The sequence below is a fragment of the Stegodyphus dumicola genome, chromosome 1, assembly GCF_044657685.1.
Source record: "Stegodyphus dumicola isolate Sdum_Otavi_A_Nest chromosome 1, ASM4465768v1".
In the NCBI taxonomy this organism is placed as follows: domain Eukaryota; kingdom Metazoa; phylum Arthropoda; class Arachnida; order Araneae; family Eresidae; genus Stegodyphus; species Stegodyphus dumicola.
In genome coordinates, this window is record NC_140768.1 from 4,597,876 (window position 1) to 4,605,038 (window position 7,163).

Below are 7,163 nucleotides of genomic sequence, written 5' to 3' on the forward strand. Positions count from 1 at the left end.
GAAGAAGGCGATTTGGCGTAGAGTAGCACCCCAGACATCTGAATAACAGAGATCGTACCCCAACCGATTTTCGGAAAAAATGAATAATTGGGTTATCCTTTTTCCACGATTAAAGGTATTTTTTATTTTGATACAAGAGATGATATTTTTGTTTATCGCGAGTTATTTCCACAAAGTGTATATATTAAGCAATATTTTTAATTACATAAAATATAACAACAGGTTTAGTTATAGATGGCATATTAACTAAACAAAGGAATTACTTTTTTTCATATTATCGCTGATTTGATCCCTCTATAAGAAAGGCTTTTAAATAATAAGTAAGTTTCCTTTATATGATACCTGTAAAATTAAATTGCTAAATGATTAATAAATTTGATACGACGTTTTTGATTAATAAATTTGATATTTTTTCTCTGAAGTATCAAAAAAAGTGCTTGAAAAACAAACTTAGTTTGCAAACTTCAGATTACAGTCTAGGAGCTCAGAGAGAAATTTATCTCTGAAACCTTTTTAATATTAAAAAGTATAAAAAAGTTCATAAAACAAAAATTCATGCAAATATTTCATTTCTCTACTTGAATAAAAATATTTCAACTCAGAAAATTTAAATCTTTACAGTGGAATAAAACGAAAATCTTATTTCAAAATTTAAAAAAATTTGGTTTCGCATTTCCTTTTCATTCCGTTTTTGGCCGTAAAACGGAATGAAAAGAAAAGTACCAAATTATAAAAAATTGCCATGTTTGGAAACAAAATTTTAAAAAAATGCTTCCGTAGGACATAATAATTTGTACAATTACTAACAAATTTAATCATTCCTGTGTGATTGTATTTTGAATATGCACAATTGTCTGCATAAAATGTAAAGATAGAAAATTCAAGTCGAATATTCATGCGTTTTTTAATTTGTGAACTAACTATATTACTTTTCGTTTAGAAAAGAAATGCAGAAACCAAACTGAAAATCTTTTCCAATTGAGTTTTAATTTTATTCATTTGGGAAGACTAAGATTTAGAAACTGACAACAGTAAATAATAATTTTATTCAAGAAAGATAAATATTTGTTTGCTTTTTTAATGTATTTTTAAATTCTTTCCTATTTCTTAATATTTTAAAATATTAAACGATTATTGCCGGGATTTCTTCGATTTATTGTATTTAAGTTTGTTTGCAGACTGAAAATAGTTCTGTTACACCTCAAAGAAAGAATTTTTTTGGACTTAGCATGTAAAGTCACGTCCAGACAAAACGCTTTCCATAGATAAGATCATGACTCACGAGGAAACATGCGGAACAATGAAGAACGGAACAGAAGTGTTGCCACTGTACTCAGTATAAAATCTTTATTTTACTTTCATTTTTCATGCTCTCTTACTTCGGAATAATCCTTGTTCAGAATTTTACCATTTCATAAAACATGAGGCTTTTAGTTTATTTTTCAAATTTAATAAATATATATTTTTGATGAACAAAATGAACGATATAAAGCAAGAAACGAATCGCTATAATTTAAAGCTGTTTTACTCCTTTATGAAAATATCTAATTGATGTATATTTAAATGTATTTAATTTGTCACATTTACAATTGATAATTTTATGAGCATCTGCAACTTTGTTAAAATTAAAGATCTTGCTATCCTCCGTATGTTAAGTAATAGATACGGAATTATTTTTTCTAACTATTTGGATGTTTATATTTTCATAGTTTTTAAATTTTTAATTGCAAGTTCTTTAAAATATTAGATTATAAAATGAAATTTTTAAACTGAAGTTTCTTTCTTCTATCGAAAGAGAAAGCTGACGCATTATTATTGTTGCGTGTGTACATGTTCGTAATATTGGGTTGGCAACTAAGTAATTGCGGATTTCACTCATACATGGCTTCAGTCGAATTTTTAGGGTTGCAGACGTAGTACAAATGTAAAACACATTTTGTTATTTGATAGTTGGCAATTCAGCTGTCAATCAGTAAAAAACGTTGTTTGATAGGTTGCGTAGTTTTTGTTTGTCTTTCGTTGAAAAATGGAAAATCAAAAGGAACATTTTCGTCAAATTTGGTTTTTTTTTTTTTCCGCAAAAGAAAAAAACGCATCTCAAGCTCATAAAAGGTTATGTGCTGTTTATGGTGACGAAGCCTTAAAAGAAAGGCAGTGTCAAAATTGGTTTGCCAAATTTCGTTCTGGTGATTTTTCACTCAAAGATGAAAAACGCTCTGGTCGTCCAGTTGAAGTTGACCTAATCAAAGCAATAATCAATTCGGATCGTCACAGTACAGCACGTGAGATTGCAGAGAAGCTTCATGTATCACATACATGCATTAAAAATCACTTAAAACAACTTGGATATGTTCAAAAACTCGATACATGGGTTCCTCACGAACTGAAAGAAACGCATTTAACGCAACGCATTAACAGCTGCGATTTGCTAAAGAAACGTAATGAAAATGATCCATAGTCCTGACCTTGCACCATCTGATTACTTTTAGTTTCGATCTTTACAAAACTCCTTGAATAGTAAAAATTTCAATAATGATGATGATGTCAAATCGTACCTGATTCAGTTTTTTGCTAATAAAAACCAGAAGGATTATGATGCTGCCTGAAAGATGGCAAAAGGGCATTGATCAAAATGGGCAATACATTACAGAATAGTTATTTAGTTCCATGAAAAAATTGTTTTTGATTTTCTAAAAAACATCCGCAATTACTTAGTTGCCAACCCAATAGATTGAATGCACAAGTCCGATAAAAAGTTAACAAAATTTATTCTTATTACAAGAAATATAACAAAATGCCGGAATTTTCCTCAGAGATATTCTTACAAGTGCTTATAATATCTGGCACTAATAATCAGTAGAACGCAAATACGTTAAATAGAACGCAATAGAACAAGTAGCTATACTTTAAGCTACTAAAATAGTTAAAATACAACGCAGTTCAAAGAGGAAACTAATAACAGATATCTCCGTTCGCGCGGAACTAAAACAAATCGCAATAACAGTAACTAAGCAAATCAGTTGAGATGTCTCTCTCCGGCTTTCTATAGCTTTTAATCGGTCGCAAGAAATTTCTGGTAATTTCTTTCCTTCTCGAGATTTCTGGAAAGTTAAAGAGTAAAATTACGGTTACAGCTAAAATATTAGTCAATTACATTTATTTATATTAAATATAAATTATCGAGATAAACTTTTATTCAATGTTAAAAGCACGTGCTCCTGTGTTTTTTTACCTTTCTGGCATAGCTTTCTAGTAAAACTCTTCTCGCTCTGCACTGCACGGGAAAATAAAACAATTTTAATTATAATTCTACTAGCATTAGCTATCTAAATACAAAATTCGTAACATTATTTTCATATAATTATAAGGAATAGTTGCATTGTGGTAACCGTAAATAATATGAGTTATGGAATTATATAATTTGCGTTAGGATAGTTATTTTAGTTATCAGGACTCATATTTCTTTTGATTTGCGTTGGAAACATGAATGGTCCTGAATCGGAACAGGGAGCTTACTCAAGCTATGTTCAAGGAAGTGTGAAGTAGACAACACAAGCAGAAAGGGTACACGAAACCCTTTATTTTCTGTATCGGTATTTCCGAAACTTCGGAATACAGAGACCAACCACTTGTGGTCTGAACGTAAGAATATAAAAACTACTAACTAAAACTCTAACTAAAAGCTAACTTTGAATTAGTATACAAATGCCTAGCACTAAGACTGGCCTTGTATTTAAAGAAAGGTTCGTATGTAGTACGCCGAGCTGCTGAAACTACGATACGTTTGCAAATATCAAGAGGGCTAAACCTCTGGCCTTAAAGGCAACCAGCAACAGAGTGAAAACTCGTAAAACTACAGTGGCAAGCGGCTTGCTTCCTAAAACTCCTTCTCTCTCTCGCTTGGCAAAAAGCCACAACTTAAATACTTGGCGTTAGCAAGACAATTTGCATAAACAATTTAAAGCATTTAATTCTGGTCGGAAGTAGAAAATAAGAAGTGATAGCACAGTTTTAAAATAAAATAAACGTTAGTAAAACTTAGAATCCTTACATAGTTAGCTTAGTAACTAAATAGGATGTGCAGTGATCCTGTCTAAAAATATATACAGAACTTCTCACAGAAATCTATACAGAGAAGATCTATACAGAGAAATCTATACAGACCGGTCACTGAAATTGAATTTTAGCTTGAGTCAGTGAAAATCAGTTCTTGTAAGTGCGATATCTTTGAAACCACGAACTTTTATCTTTCAGTGGACCTCGCATCCTACACATGAAAACGCTTCCATCCCCCCTTCCGCCTGCTCACTACCCCACTCCATCATGTCCTCTTTTGTTGTGTGTTCTTTTATTGTCATTTCCTTTCGCAACAAGTTCCCTTCAGTGGGTGAGGTAATGGTCCTTTTAAGGAAGGAATCTCACCAACAATAACAGGAAAACACATTGAAGAGAGCTTCCTTTTGAACAAGTTTGGGAATCCCGTTTTGAAAATCGTTGTTGGGTCTTTTAAAAAGCCAACATGGATTTGTGGATAGAAATAAAATGGGTCTTTGATGTTGCTAGTAGCCAATTCTTGATTTAGAAGTGGTGGGATGTTAAAAGATGATAGGAAGAGTAATCTCCATTTGCCTAGTCAGACCATGAATCGCTATCGTTATTTATTTGCAGACTACTATATATTGTGGGATTATAAAAGAAGCAATAGTATTTTTCCGTATGAGATTTATACAGTTCAACGGATTAAATCTATATTAAATTATCTCATAAGAAGGGCTATTAATTTCGTTTTGGCATTTTGCGTCGAAAACTTTAAAACTTCCGTTTCACTTTTCAAATTGTTGCCACCAAATATTAGAGTCCTACATTATATTTCAAGAAATTAAATAATGAAATATTTGCATAAATGTATGTATGTTTCTCTCATTATGATAACACAACGGTACCTAGAGCCATCCAATTTTGAATAACGTAATCCTCCACCGAATATGGGCATCTGGAAATCCTAATCTGGAATTTGGAATTTATTTTAATATCTATTTCATATTTTGTAATAACGAATTTTGGATTAACAAACTCAGCGATTTCAAAGCGAACCATAGCAACACTGGATGAAAAAGAAACATTTTTATCTCCGACGCGCCAGACTGTGTATCGGAAATTCTAAAGATATTCTAATTTAAAAATTATTTTGCGATATTGCTGTTGAATTGAATTTTATGGTTTAAGTGCGCAGAACATGATAATTAATAAATAAAGGTAACACACAAAACGTTAAAAATATTACCTTTGTACCTAATGTAAAATCTGAAAGCTTTCAGTTTTTTTCCTTTTAGTTACATGAAATAAATGTCGAAGCACGACCAGTTAAACTGCCTGTGTCACTCTAAAAGCAGGGAGTAATATTACCATGATCTTAATTTTAGCGCAGTTCGAATTTAGCAGTTACTTATCGAAAATATAAAGAAAGTGATAAATGAGTATAGTCTCTGATTTTGCTTTATCAAGTCAGTTAAATAATCGCTAAAATTAATGCAGGAGACCATCAATAGTGCAGCTACACCATCATTTGGACTTTGTGCTCTATGGATGGAAACCATCTACCATCCACTATTAGCGGCATTTATTTAAAATAAAATTTCACAAAGTTACAATGGCTGTACAAACATACATATGATATACAGAAAAAGATTATTCAGGTTTTGTGGTGTTTACATAGATTGTAATGTTTACAATAAAGCTCATAACATAGTATATAGAGAATTATTGCAAATGTTGAAAATTTATGTTTACAGATTTTTATATATAATTTTGGAGAATCAATATAAAATATCTTTATACATTTTAGAGAATTTAAACATATATAATTTAGAAATAATAGAGCCAAGTCAAAAAAGAATGAGAAAATTAATGCAACATACAGGGATCTCGCATTAAACATACGTTAGTGTAAGCATGGTTTCAGAAATTCCCAACTGGAAACTACAAAGTAGAAGACGGGGTTTTGTCATAGAAAAGGTTCTGTAGAACTCGAAAATGATGTCCTGCAAACTCTACTGGATTGAAATTCCATTGTTAGGATGAGGGACTAGTAGAGGATGGAGGAAAGTATATTTTAGATAAAAGTATATTTTAACTTTGAAGCATAAAAGAAGTATACAAAAATCGTATCATTTATGGGATGACCCAGTACTTTTCCATTAAAAGTAGCTTCTTAAAATGGTAACCAGTTCTTAAAATGGTAAGTGTGTGTCAAATTGTTTGTTGGCATCACACTGAATCTTGCAAGTAAGGCCAATTTCTCTGCTTGGATGCATGTTAAAATCTGTGTGAAAAGAAAATTTCAGATTACAGTTAAGCACCATAGAAGGTAATTTACCATTCAATAACTAATACTTACTGTTGACAACTGATAAATGTTAAATGTTTAATTTTAGTAAAATTGGAACATTTGATGAAATACATTTGGGGTTGTTTCTGTACTCTTTTTGAGGGGGGGTATGTAAAATTATATCAAATAAATGAGAGAACGTGAAAAATTAGTTACCGTTGTGTAAAATAAATGAGTATTTAAACAAAGTTAGACAAAACTAAATATTAACGCAATTTACAACCTATATGTTATTGCAAGCTTCTCTACTTAGCATTCGACTTTACCTTGAAAGCCGACAGCAACATGCATATAAAAAGTATGTAGGACGTTTAAAATCAGCATAAAATCTGACTGAAAATAACCTTGATAAGTTATCCTTTCAAACTAGTTATTGCCATTTCAAAAAGTCATCTATGCTATAATTAAATAATGATTCAGATGAAAAATTTTAAAAACTTTAATGTCCTAATGAAATCATAAATCCCGAAGATCGCATCAAAAATTTCAAGCTCTTGTGATCCGTAAACGAAGCAAGGGAATTCTTAAAAACATTCCGTTCAAAATCAAATACAATATAAATGAAATTTTAAAACAATGAAATAGCTTTTTATTACCATCTACCAAATCTGTCTTGGATTTGTCATTTTCAAGACATTAAATTACGCTACGGTAATAGGATTCACACTACCCCATACGACTACCAAGTTTTTAACTAGAGTTTACGTTGTTTTACGTTTGTATAAGTATTATATGTACGTAGGAATAAATATTACTTGCTACTGAATAAATGAAT